Source organism: Magnolia sinica, chromosome 3, assembly GCF_029962835.1.
Source record: "Magnolia sinica isolate HGM2019 chromosome 3, MsV1, whole genome shotgun sequence".
NCBI classification, from domain to species: Eukaryota; Viridiplantae; Streptophyta; class Magnoliopsida; order Magnoliales; family Magnoliaceae; genus Magnolia; species Magnolia sinica.
In genome coordinates this window covers 122,056,782-122,071,789 of record NC_080575.1, presented here as the reverse complement: position 1 = coordinate 122,071,789, position 15,008 = coordinate 122,056,782, and the positions used below count along the sequence as shown (strand labels likewise).

At 40.4% G+C, this 15,008-nt stretch overlaps 1 non-coding gene across 1 annotated transcript; it reads right to left on the bottom strand.

The window, feature by feature from the left end:
* Positions 1 to 1,112: 1,112 nt before the first annotated feature.
* On the bottom strand, positions 1,113 to 1,219 carry LOC131241773 (small nucleolar RNA R71). Its single transcript, XR_009169340.1, has one exon. It is a non-coding gene; the product is annotated as a small nucleolar RNA R71 (small nucleolar RNA).
* Positions 1,220 to 15,008: the final 13,789 nt, after the last annotated feature.

Sequence of the window (15,008 nt, the reverse complement as noted above, 5' to 3'; positions counted from 1 at the left end):
AACTTGTTTCCTATTTTGTATGATCCTGAAATAAACTTCTAAATTGGTAATCCTTTTCTAATTCCTCTACTTTTTCTATTTTTAGAATTAGGGCTTGAGTTTTAGAAATTTTCTAATTCTAGTAGTTTTCTATTTTTAGGAAATAGTTATTTTTAGAAACTTTCCTCTTTTGTTTTTAGAAACTAGGTTAGTTATTTCCTTTTTTAGAAATTCTTTTTAATTTTTGAAACTAACTTTCTATTTTTTATTTTTAGTAATTTTCTAAATCTAACTCTTTTAGAATTTAACTTTGTTTTCTAATTTATTTTAGAAATTTCCACTTTCCTTTAGGAATTTTTTCTTTTAGAAACTAGTTTACTTCTATCTTTCTTTTTAAGGATTTTTTAATTCTAGACATTCTCTATAGAAACTGACTTGTTTTGTTTTCGTTTGTAGGTTTTTAACATAGGGACTCTAATTTGGTAACTTCTTTCCAACTCTCTCTTTCTTTTAAGATTTTTTTTTTCCTTTCTTTAGATTAAGTTTTGAATTTAATTGAGGGCTGCGAGTGTTTCATGCCCAAGTGGACTCGTGACAACACTCGACATCTCTTAACTGAAGGAGGATTGGTTGAGGGGTTAACTATCCATCGCAGGACTAGACACCACTCGAAATCCCCTGAGTTAATTGAAGTGATGGCTGAAAACCAACCTCTTCTACCCCAACCTAGGGTGGAAGACATTCAGGATGAGAATGAGGTCCATCAAACACCCCCGCCTCGTACTTTACGAGATTATTTACAACCAGCAGGGGTGAGTACGCCCTCATGCATGATTTTTCCTGAAAATACAAGATATATGGACATCAAGCTAGGGGTTATTCAACTCCTTTCTAAGTTACATGGGCTTGAATCTGAAGAACCATATCTACATTTGAAAGAGCTTGATGAGATCATAGCCACTTTATATTTTCAAAATGTGTCTGAGGACACAGTCGGGCTGAGACTCTTTCCTTTTTCCTTAAAGGAGAAGGTTAAGACGTGGTTACATTCACTGCGTCCTAGATCCATTGGCACATGGAATGATATGCAAAGGGAATTTATAAAGAAATTTTTTCCACATCATAAAACGATTACCCTTAGAAAAGCAATCATGAACTTCACCCAAAAGGAGGATGAAACATTTTACCAATGTTGGGAAATGTTCAAGGATTTGGTCAGTTCATGCCCACAACACGGCTTTGAAACGTGGCGCATCACAAATTTTTTCTACGATGGACTGACATCTTCCATGCGCCAAATGGTCGAGACAATGTGTAATAGAGAATTCATTAATAAAAATGTTGATGAGGTATGGGATTACCTCGATAGTCTTACTGAAAAAATGCAATCATGGGATTATTACCCAAAATCGAACACCACGTCTAGACCAACTCAATCTAAGGAGAAAGGTGGATTGTATCTCTTGAAAGGAGAGGATGATCTCAAGTATTAAGTGACTACGCTCATAAGAAAAGTTGAGGCCATGAAAGGAAAGAAGGATAAGGTTAATGAAAGTATTTGCGGCATCTGTGATTACAACATTCATACAACTGAAAATTGTTCTACGATACCAGCCTTTCGAGAAGTGTTGAATGAACAATCCAATGTCATAAATACTTATCAAAGACCTTTCAATGGACCGACCTCTAATACGTACAATCCTAGTTGGAAAAATCATCCAAACTTTAGTTGAAGAAATGGACAAACTGCTACCCCTCAAAGTTTCTTCAATCAAAATCCAAATTAAGGGAAATCTCAAGAAGAACCGGTTCAAAATTTCATGTAAGAGCTGACCCAGGCAATGTAAGATTTTATGCAAAAGATGGATTCACGTATGACGGTTATAGAAAAGGGGATGCTTCCTGCACAACCACTCCCCAATCCTAAACCGCAATACGAGATAAGTAATCCTAGCTCTTCAAATCAAATAGAGTACGCTAAATCCATCACCACTCTTAGGAGTGGGAAGATCATTGATAAAACCCTTCCGATTAGGCCCAAAAAGCCTCAAGAACCAGAAGAGGATAATAATGATGAACCTAGTGAGGCCCCACAAAAATTAGAACCGGAACTTTTAGAAAAGTCAGTTGCTCCATTTCTGCAACGATTGGTCGCACCAAAACCTCTCTCTAACTCTCAGGATATCTTAGAGGTATTGAAACAAGTGAAAGTCAACATTCTTCTACTTGATGTCGTAAAACAGATACCTTCATATGCCAAATTCTTGAAAGACTTACGCACGACCAAACGACTGCAGAGTATTCAAAAGAAGATCTTCTTGACCGAGAAAGTGAGTGACATCCTAAAGGAAGACGTGCCACAGAAATTCAAAGATCCTGGTAGCCCAACCATATCATGTGTAATCGGGGACCATCGAATTGATCATGCACTTCTTGACTTAGGAGCGAGCGTCAATCTGATTCCCTACTCGGTATACAAACAGTTAGGTTTGGGTGAATTAAAACCCACCCTAACCACACTACAACTTGCTGATCGCTCTATTCGTGTACCAAGAGAGATAATTGAGGATGTGTTGGTCTAAGTTGATAGATTTTACTACCCTATAGATTTTATCATCCTGGACACCAAACCCATCAATAACATGAACACTCAGATTCCTGTCATTTTTGGTCGCTCATTCCTTGCCACTTCAAACGCAATTATCAATTGCAAGAATGGTGTCATGACTATGTCTTTTGGGAATATGACATTGGAGTCAAACATCTTTTTCCATAATGGCAGGAACTTAAAGGATGATGACGATTTCCATGACATTAACATGCTTGACTCTTTCGTTGAAGATACGACACCTCTGAACTTATCCTCTGACCCTCTAGAGACGTGCTTGGCCCACTCCCATGATTTTGATGATGATATGATTAGGGAGACGTGTGCCTTGCTTGATACTGCACCGGTACTTGAAGTTAACCGGTGGAGGCCACAATTTGAAGAGTTGCCCTAAACTGATGTAGTGCCTCTACTGTCTAACCTCAAGCCACTGAAGCTTGACCTAAAACCTTTACCCTTTGATTTGAAATATGTCTATTTAGGTCAAGATGAGACATACCCGGTGGTGATCTCTGCCCACCTGAAAAAAGAACAGGAGAGTATGCTCATATCTACTCTCATTGACAATAAGGGAGCCCTTGGATGGACGATAGCAGACTTCAAGGGAATTGACCCCTCGATTTGTACTCACCGCATATATCTTGAGGATAATGCGAAGACCGCTCGGTAATCACAACGTAGACTAAATCCAAACATTAGGGAAGTGGTTAAGGCTGAAATTCTTAAACTATTGGATGTGGGTATCATATACACCATATCCGATAGTCAATGGGTGAGTCCAACTCAGGTAGTTCCTAAGAAGTCTGGGATCACCATCGTAGCCAATGCCAATAATGAACTCGTGCCAACTAGAGTTACTACTGGTTGGAGAATGTGCATTGACTACAGGAAGCTAAATACTGTCACGAGGAAGGACCACTTTCCTTTGCCCTTTATTGATCAAATCTTGGAAAGGCTAGCTGGTCATTCCTATTACTGTTTCCTTGACGGGTATTCGGGCTACAATCAGATCGAAATCGCCCTTGAGGATTAGGAAAAGACCATATTTACATGTCCCTACGGCACCTTCCCCTACAGAAGGATGTCATTCGGATTATCTAATGCCCCTGCCACCTTTCAGCGATATATGATGAGTATCTTTTCTGACATGGTGGGGAAATATGTAGATGTCTTCATGGACGATTTCTCTGTTTTCGGTTCATCTTTCAGCAAGTGTTTAGAAAGTCTAAAATGTGTGCTGAAAAGATGTAAAGAGAAGAACTTGGTACTTAATTGGGAGAAGTGTCATTTCATGGTTCATAAGGGAATTGTCCTTGGACATATTATCTCGTCCAAAGGAATCAAGGTGGATAAGGTAAAAATTGATCTTATCTCTAACCTACCTCCACCCAAGAACATATGGGACGTGCGATCCTTCTTAGGACACGCTGGGTTTTACAGAAGATTCATAAAGGACTTTAGTCTCATCTCTCGTCCTTTATGTAATCTACTTCAAAAGGATGCACCATACGAGTGGACTGAGCCATGTCAGGAAGCTTTCACTAAGCTTAATGGCATGTTAACTAGTGCACCCATCATACATTCACCCGACTGGAGCCTTCCTTTTGAGCTTATGTGCGACACTTCTGTTCACACCCCAAGTGCAGGGTTGTGATGTAGTAATAAACTTGGTGAGACCGAGGTCGAATCCCAAGGGACTGATACCTGTACGTAATCTGAAACTAGGTAGAAATAGAACTAGCCTATGATGAAATCTAAATCAAATATAAATTGATGAATAATGGTGAGAGATTAATGTAAAACTTAAGAGAAATCAGAGATAAGAAACTAGGGATTCAGAGGATCCACTTATAGAGATCAGGGAGATCTTAGGCCTGCTTCAAGAATCATCGAAATTAAACTGAACTTCCTCTGATATAATTTGAAAGGGATGAAAGGTATATGAATTAGAATGGATTCCATCACCAAACCATGCCCAGGAGACAAAGCAAACAATTGAATTAAACTAATTACCAACCAATCATCATGCCATGAAGTTTAGGAAGGGTATCATCATCCAACCATGCCCAGGAGACGATGGTGAAAAACATGGTTTCCTGACGTCATAAACATAAAAGGAAAAGAATATGCTCAAAGCTATCGCAAACCCATTGTAATTTCAATCACAACAGACCATTAAAAACTAAAAACATTCCCTTAATAATCAAATCACAATCAAGTTCAATTCACAATTTAATAGTTAAATAAAAAAATAGAGCCTCCCATCTCACTACAAGCTTCACCTCTTAGCCCTAGCTAAGAGGTTTAGCCGATCACAGGCATGATTGGGCTAAATCCAAAATAAACAAAAAGAAGAAGAAAAGAAAAAGAAAAACCAAATAACTCTCTCTCTCTCTCTCTCTCTCTCTCTCTCTCTCTCTCTCTCTCTGCTCACGTCCAGCCCAAGCCTTCAATCCCTGTCCCTCCTCCCGGATCTTTCGGTCACGTGCGAACAGAGCTTTCGCACTTCTTACACTGTGATGATGGTGGGCCCCAATTAGCTATCTTTTTGAGAAATCCACTCCGTCCATTATGATCCTCTCGAAAATCCATTAGGGAATGGATGGTTTTGGATTGATTTATGTGTGGCCCACAGGAGTTTTCTCACTGCCGTCCATCTTCCGTTTTGACGGTTGAAATATGATATACGTTATCTCCTAAAATTTCATCACCTAGGCTTTGGTAGTAAGGCCTTTGAAAACCTAACGGACGGTCCGGATCTTCTAATTACATGATGAGTGGGGCCCACTAAGCAAACCTAACGCCGGACAACGTTTGGAAACTTTTGAGTTTTTGTCGGTCAGCGCCCGCTGACCGACTTTGAGTGCATGGGTGCATGGCTGGTGCACATGCACACTGTGCACATGCAATGCACATGTGGGGTCCATCATGGTGTATGCACAAAATCTCCTCCGTCCATCTAGTTCTTCATATAATTTAAGGTGTTGAGACCGAGGATGAGGCATATCCAGAGATCATGTGGGCCCCAGATTGATGATCTGTGGGATGATTTGTCCATTGGGCCACTCCCACAGGGCTCCAGGGGCTGAAATTCGACGTGTACGGTTAATTTATGGCCCTCAGGCCATATCTGATATTTTGAGTTGAACGGATGGTGAGAACCTTATGATCTTGCATTCTAGACGTCTTTTAGGCCACGTGAGCTTTAGTTTCTTGATTTTCTCAGATCTCTGGTGTGTATATCCATCGATCTTGGTTCCTTGGAATCCGTCCTTTGCCTTAATGATTCCAAAGCATCAATTTCATGCATTTAACATCTTTTTTCAACTCAAGCTCCTAAAGTCACCTTGCAACACACACATGATTAAAATAGTTTGTTAAATAGTATCATGTTCATAAATGCAGGCAATAACTAGGTCTAATATGCAATATTTGACCCTCAACAGCTTCTGATTATGCTCTTGGAGCGGTTCTAGGTTAGAAAAAAGATAAGAGGCCTTACGTCATTCATTATGCGAGTAGGACTCTAAATCCTGCCCAAGTGAACTACTCGACTACGGAAAATGAACTCTTAGCCGTAGTGTTCGCTTTGGACAAATTTAGGTCTTACCTGATCGGATCCAAGATCATTATGTACACAGATCATGCGGCACTCAAGTATCTTCTTTCTAAGAATGATTCTAAGCCCCGCTTGATAAGATGGATCCTTCTACTCCAAGAATTTGATTTGGAAATTAAAGATAAAAATGGAGTAGAGAACGTAGTGGCCGATCATCTTTTTCGCCTTAATACCTCTGATTCCCTTGAGGTGACTTATATTAATGATATGTTCCCTGATGAACAACTGTTCAGAGTCTCTCATTCACCTTGGTTCGCTAATATTGCTAATTATCTTGCCACAGGTTTCATACCGATACATTGGACTGCGCAAGATAAGAAGAAATTCTTTACCAAGATACGCAACTTTTTCTGGGACGATCCATATTTATTTAAATATTGCCCAGACCAAATCTTAAGGAGATGTGTGCCAGACATTGAGCATCAGGGTGTCATCTCTTTCTGTCATTCACAGGCCTGTGGTGGTCGTCAAAAAGACCATAGCTAAGATTTTGCAGTGTGGCTTTTACTGGCCCATTATGTTCAGGGACACTCATGAGTTTTGCAAAGCTTGTGAGCGTTGTCAGAAATTGGGAGCGTTGTCCCGTCGAAATATGATGCCCTTGAATCCCATTCTTATCATCGAGGCATTTGATTGCTGGGGCATTGATTTCATGGGACCATTCCTCCAATTTTTTGAAAATCTATATATTTTGCTCTCTGTAGACTATGTCACTAAATGGGTTGAAGCGATTCCGTGTCGGAATAATGACTATTGCACGGTCATTAAATTCCTAAAAGAGAACATCCTTTCCCGATTCGAAACGCCTCGAGCTATCATTAGTGATGAGGGCTTACACTTTTGTAATAGACCATTCAAAAGCTTAATGAAGAAATACCGTATCTCTCATAAGGTGAGCACTCCATATCACTCACAGACAAGTGGGCAAGTTGAGATTTTCAATAGGGAGATCAAACACATTTTGGAGAAAACGGTTAACCCTGACCGTAAGGATTGGTCAATCCGATTGACCGATGCCTTATGTGCTTACCGTACTGCATTTAAAACCTCTATTGGAATGTCTCCCTTTAGACTTGTTTATGGGAAGGCCTGCCACTTACCTATGGAGTTGGAACATAAAGCCTATTGGGTGATCAAAAAATTGAATTTCAATCTTGATAACGCTGGCTCGCTACGCAACCTTCAGTTGAATGAATTCGAAGAGATCCAGAACGACGCATACGAGAACTTGAGAATTTACAAGGACAAGATAAAGGCGTTTCATGACCAACATATTCTACGAAAATCATTCACGCCTGGTCAGAAAGTCCTTTTGTATAATTCTCGATTACATCTCTTTCCAGGTAAGTTTCGATCTCGTTGGACTGACCCTTACATTGTGGTCACTGCATATCCTCATGGGGCCATTGAGATAAGAGATCCTGACAATGGCAAGGAGTTTAAAGTAAATGGACATTGCTTAAAGCCATTTGTCGAGAAATTTGATTTAGAGGACATGTCCATACCTTTGACTGATCCTGTTTACCAGGATTGATCTCCTAGTCTGATGGAGGTATATATAGGTTTCCTGTTTTCACAGGACTAGGGTAGTTTGCTTTATGCTGTTCTAGGTTAATTTACTTTCTACATTGTTTAGGATAGTTTTCTTTTGCTGGTTTCTCTCTTGTGCTGACTTGCTTTCATGCTGAGATTCTTGTGTAAAAACTTCTTGAATCCCTCGTCCAGGTACAATCTTCCCATCACTTCTCATTTACTTTCATTGTCTCATGTACATTGCGAGCATATCTTTTACATTGAGGACAATGTAGATTTTAGGTTGGGGGTGAGAGATTAGGTTTTCTAATCAGTATTTTCTTGGTTTTGGGAAAAAATTGTGAAAAATTTTCAAAATTTTTCTAAAATTTCTTGTGATTTTGACGGCCATCTAGGGCACTTAAAATTTCAAGATACGTGATGTTGGTAATTTCTAACTCTTAGATTCAGTATTTGTTAGATTTCACAGTTAAGTTTGAATTGTTAATCTAGAATTAGAAGTTTTAAATATTGATTGAGTCATGATTTCACAAAACACATGTCACTTGCACATTAAGGGTTCAGTTCGATATTAAAGGATTAACTTGGTGATCACTAAGCTTGAAAGGAACCAACCTGAGAAATTGAAAGGATTAGGTGAATGGTCTACACCATAGGTTTGCTCCCTATAGGTGTAGATTTAATTCCCCATGAATGATATGTGAAAAAAGTTGGGTGTACAGTCTTCACCATAGGTGCCCCCTATAGGTGAGGATTTGATTCCCCTTCTGGGCGTTACTTTTAATAGAAAAATCAAAAGCAAAAAAAAAAAATTAAAAAAAAATGAAAAGATGATCTGTGAGGCAAGTTTTGGTTTAAGTTTTGGTAATTCTCGTGTTAGTTACCAATGACATCCTGAAATAGAAAAGTGAATTTTAATGATGATAAGCCGAGATTAGACTATACACTCATGGACCGTAATGTTTAAATTTTTTTTTTTAAAGTGATGGAATAATACTTTGAACTTGACTATGAAGTTTACCATGCGCTTGAGTTTAGGAGAAATTAATGCCCAACATTCATAAATCTTAAGATTCTAGCATCTGGTTTATTTTTCAAAAATCACTCGAGTTCATAGAAATTGTCCTATAATTCTCAACTTATTTTTCGCATGCCTTGCTCGGGACTAGCAAGATGCTGGTTAGGGGTTGTGTTGAGGGTCAAATATTGTATATCAGACCCCAATTACTGCCTAGATTTATGAACATGATACTGTTTAACGGCCCGATTTAATCGTGTTTGTGATGCAGAGTGTATTTACGAGCATGGACTGAAAAAAGGGTGCTTAAAGCATGGATTTAATACTCTGATGACACTAAAGACAAGGGACGGACTCCAGGGGACTAAGATCGACGGAATTACACACTAGAGATCCGAGAAAATCAGGAAACTGAAGCTCAAGTGGCCCGAAAATCATCCAGAATGTAAGATCATGGGGTTCCCACCATCCGTTCCGCTTGAAACTACATACATGGCTTGAAGACCATAAAGTAACCATACACATCGAATTTCGGCCGTTGGATATTGGTGGGAGTGGCCCAACAGATATATCAGCCTCTAAAATCTTGATTTGGGGCCCGCCTGATATCTGGATATACTTAAATTTCATTGTCAATGCCTTAAAGTGGATGGGAAAAAGGATGGACGGAACGGATTTCTCACAAACATCACAGTGGACCCCACATGAGGGTGTGCATGCATACAGTGCACGCACACGCGAGCCGCACCGGACGGTCAGCCCGGTCAAAGATAGGCTGACCCGTCTCTCCTTCTCCTTCTCTGTTTCAAACAGCGGAGGCACCCGGTCCGCCGGTTTCATGTAGTGGGGCCCACCCCTCATCCAAATATTCCATCTGGTCCGTTCATTATGTACAGATGGGGGGTATTAACCACACCTAGGTTCCCTTTTGGTCCTATGCATGCACTTAGACAATCTCTACCGTCAAATGCTAGATGGACAGCGGAATAGAAGATCATGTGGCCCACACCAAATCCAATTCAAAAACATTCATACCCGAATGGTTTTTCGAGCAGAATGCAGTGGACAGCGTTGATTTCTCAAAACAGCAGTAAAGTGGGCCCCACCAACATCACAGCGCCACCGCGTAGGCTCTGTTTCGCAACAGAGCCTGCGGAGGAATTTTTGTGGGCCACCATCAGGTATCAATGGTCCAATCTGGACCGTCCATTAGGAGTCCAAGGACCCTCTCGTTCAAGCCTAGGTGTCCTTTTATTTCTATGCACGCGAACACGTGTTAATCATGTTCAAAAGAAGAATGGACGGCGGAATGAATTCTTCCCTGAGCTGCATCGACAGACAGCCAAAACCGGCTGTCTCCACTGAAATTTCGAGGAGAAGCTGGTGAACGAAGTGGATCTCCTGTTTGACTCAAGAAAGGGCCCCTAGAGAACATCAGCGTAAGTGAATTTGTCTCCTGCTGCAACAGGGAGTGCGTAAGAGCCTCTTACACACTTCCAGCCACCGACTGGAACATCCTATAAGTGAGAAAGGTGAACGTGGAGCCAAGAACGGGTGGAGTACGAGAGATCTTCAAAGAGTTCTTTTTCTTCTCTTTTGCTTAATTGTTGTTTATATTTATTTGAGATTTAGCCTAATCATGGTCGGCTAAACCTCTTAGTTAGGGCTAAGAGATGAAGCTTGTAGTGAGATGAGAGACTCTATTTTATGCCTTTGATTTAATTTTAAATTGTGAACTGAACTTGATATTAGTTTGATTATTAAGGGAATGTTTTTAATTTTTAATGGTCTGTTGTGACTAAAATTACAATAGGTCTGCGATAGCTTTGGGTGTGTTCCTTTCCTTTTATGTTTATGACGTCAGGAAGCCCTGTTGTGCACCATCGTCTCCTGGACATGGTTGGATGGTGGTACCCTTCTTAACCTTCATACATTGTTGATTGGTTAGTAATTAGTTTAATTCTGTTGTTTACTTTGTTTCATAGCCATGGTTTGGTGATGAAATCTATTCTAATCCATATACCTTTCATCTCTTAAAAATTATATCAAAGGAAGTTCAGTCTTGATTTTCATGGTTATATTCTTCAACTGGATGAAGATGTGACTTTAAGTCCAATTGAGTTCTTGATGCAGGCATAAGATCTCCCTGATTTCTACAAGTGAATCCTATGAATCTCTTGTTTCCTTTCCCTGAATTCTTTAAGTTTTAGATAATTATTTCATCATTATTTCTCAATTTACACTCAATTTAGATTTCGTCTTAGTCTAGTTCTACTTCTATTTAGTTTCAGATTACGTACAGGTATCAGTCCCTTAGGATTCGACCTCGGTCTCACTGAGTTTATTACTACATCACAACCCTATACTTGGGGAATGAACAATAAATATTGATGTCCTGTGTTTTGTGATTATAGTGGAATCAAAGTTATAATTAATCTACGGTTTGCTCTTAGAATGTAAATTTCTCCTTATCGTGGATGAATTTTTATAATTTAGATATGTTTCAAGCGTCATGTCCTATGTAGGATTAGGCTTGGATTTGACGGACTACTTCCCCTTCCATTCAAGTTTCTTTCAGTTCAATTATGCTGAGAATGTCCTGCAGTAGGCTCTACATCAAGTTCTGTCTAATTTTACTGAGAAAGGAGGATGCTACCGGAATTCCCTCTTTGAGGTGCTGCACAGCCGATAGGTGGTGGGTCCGTCTCCTGTCCACGAGATCGCCTGAGGATATGGAAGTTGACCTTTTCCCAATCAATGGCCACACTCGCCAAAATGTTTCCTGGACAAATGTGATTTTGTACATGGCAACTCATTTGATCCCATCCTCATTGTGGGCCACATCCATTTCAGTGGGCCCACTGTGAACGTGTCCCGGAAGAAACGGGTTCATCCTTCAGTCGGCTCGCACCTTCATAAGATAGATGGGGTACGGACCAACATCCATGATGAATTTACGCGTCCCATCAACCAATGGCTAATATCTCATGCACCTGTGCCATGTACGCTGATTGACTCACGCATGGAAATATGCATACATATGAGAGATCGGAACTATTATCATGTAATCCTCACAGCCTATATCTTGTGTGTTAAAAAAATCAGGCCATTAAGATAATCAAGTGGTCCACATGTAATCGATTCATTTATTTCTGTAGAAGTATGGCCCCCTGATGATCAATCACATCAGCCAATTACTTGGGTTATGAAATCTACAAAGTGGGCCTGTTGCACCAGCGACTCTGATCTCAGATACGTTATATCGTCAATGCCGAATTACGCCGGAAATCATGGAAACGCTCGTAGCATTCCTTCGCATCAAATAATTCGTGCCTGTTAAAAAGACGAAGACATGATATGTTAATCCCTAGTGGGGACGGTCTGGTTCGCTTGGCCAGAGAGGCGACCATACAGCTGTGTTTTGATAGAACGGTGTCCCTGCAGCACAGATACCATACAGGGCCTAATTACCACTTATGGATGGCACGCATGTCAGAAACTCACCAGAGCCTGCTGCAATGTTTCTTTGCAATCCAAACTATTGATAAGGTCAGGTAGATTTGGATGAAGGGAAAAAACAAATATCAGGTTATTCGAAACTTATTTGGTCCATTAATGGCCAATCACTACTGTTTCCTATGGAATGGTCTACTTAAGAATTGAGTCTGCTTCATTTTTGGGATCATGCTGTAAAATGATCCGGCAAAACAAATAGATGACATGGATACATAAATCAAGATGAGCCCATGGTAATGGCTATACCTAATCCACTCCTTTCTAAGATGAGCTGAGCGTCCAATCTAACGTTGTTTTGACATCCAATCCTTCCATGATCATATGGGCCACCACCATGTTTGACATTCAATCCATCCATCACATGCGCCCTTTAATTATCTCTCCATCCATCTAAAACTAAGGTTAGTCAAGCTAAAGGGAATAATTATGATGGGGGCACTTACCATTAAAAACCTTTTAAATTGTGGGGGTTGTATATTTTATTTTTAACGTACACCCATCCACACACACTCCACATGGGCACTCGAACTTCTAATCTTATTATTAAAATACAATGCGTCTACCACTAAGCCATGCAGTGAGATCCTTGCGTGCAGGACCTGTATTTCCAATGTGTAATCTAATCCATTTAAAAATGCATCGGATGCAGATGAATGAAGATGCAAGAGATCAATGCATTCCAAAATTCGGTAGACCCACTACACTGATTATCATGTTTTAGCCTAATTTTACATGGTGTGGCTCAACTGAGTTTCGGATCAAGGAAAATAGGAGATGTTGCATATGATGGGCGGATTAGATGTCATTAAATTATAATGGTGGGCTCCACGTATTGATTTATATAGTAAGCTTGTCATAGTAAAGTCTTTATAGGATCCAACTCAGGACAAAAAAGTAATACGCGTGACTGAATAGGAATACAATTGGGGAGATAGGACGAGGGTCAAACCATCCATTATATATATATAGACACACACACACAGAGTATACTCAGACTGCTCTGCATTGATTATTTTACATGGCATGTTACCAGTGTGAATTACCAAATGCATATCCAAAGTCCAACGCACGTATGCCATATGAATCATTCCGCGTGCCCAGTCACAGGAGGTTCCTGTAGTCGGAAGCAATGTGGGGCTCAAAGATGTGACCGTGATGAATCCACTCCGTCCATCAGTTTCACAAGACCAAAATAGGATAGAAGTATGAAAATCAGGCATATCCAATAGTCATGTGGGCCACACTACACGAAATAGAGGGGATTGAGCACCTACCATTGGACGCCGTTTGGCGAGTGAGGCAGCCACCAGCCAGGTGGCTAGTAGTCGGTGCTATGTGGACCCCACCATGATGTAAGTGTTTTATCCAGGCCGTTAATCCATTTTAAAAGATAATTTTGGGGCTTGATCCCAAACATCAGGTAGATCTAAATCTAGGTTGACCACACCACGGGAAAACAGTAGTGATTGAATGTCCTCCGTTAAAAAACTCCTAGGTCCCACTGTAATGGTTATTTGACATCTAACCTATTGATTAGGTCATACAGACTTGGATGAAGGGGAAAAAATATATCAGCTTGATCCAAAACTTGTGGCCCAAGAAGTTTTTAATAGTGAGAGTTCAATCAACACTGTGCGGTCCACTCGAGATTTGGATCAACCTCATTTTTGGGTTCATACCGTAAAATGATCTAAAAGAATGGGTGGACGGCATAGATGAAACACATACATCATGGTGGGGCCCACAGAGCACGGACCACTATTGGAAACTTTTTAGGATCCACGGCAGTTTTATGTTAGGATGATATTTGCGCCTACGGTTTATCTGAGCAGTGATGACTCTACCTGGTCGGCTCCATCAAGGTCTCAACGGTGGACGTTTCCGTTCCTACTATTTCGTGTTGTGTGGCCTACATGAGTTCTGGACCTGGCTGATTTTTATAATTCTGTTCTACTGTGGTATTTCAAAGCGGATGGACGGATTTGATATGTCACGAGAATTTCTATGGGCCCACACAACTTCCGACCAGAGGAACTTCCAAAGGAACGGCGAATCCACGCCTACGGCTCGCGGAGAGGTTCCGGCCTCCTGTGGGTGATTGGCTCTTGTGGTAGAATGTATCCTAAGGAATATCGCAATAGGATGAGTTGAGGCTTCAGCCGTTGGATCAGAGTCCTTTCAATGACCCAAACCATTTATAAGATGGGACACACCATGGACAGGGACACCTAAAGAATATAGTATATTGAAACATTTTCAACCCTTCAGTTGATTGGAAGATCACGAAGACTGTACATGTCCAAAGAAAAGACAACAATGATCAAAAGGTTAGAACACTTCAGTATAAGAGTTAATAATCTCTATCCCTCATCAAAGTAAGGCCCACCGAATGAACGGTTTGATCATAAAATATTACTTAAGGTTTAAATGAGAAAACACTATAGAGAAATACGCCCGAATGTATCCTACCAAACCTCATTGGTTCCAATTTTTCCCTCCTTCCGGATTTTAATATGGGAGGTGCTATTTACACCCGCCTCGACAGATAATTGCTCCAATACTTCCACTTTTGGTAAGAAAAAGTAAAAATGTGTATTTCATCCATTACAATAAGTAGAAAAGAGAGGGTACATTTAATAGGCAGGTGGGTATTGATATCAATCCACTTTTATCTTTCTCCCCTCATCCTTTCTTCAAACAGGATCCAAGAAGGACGACCGTTCCTCGACTCCTGC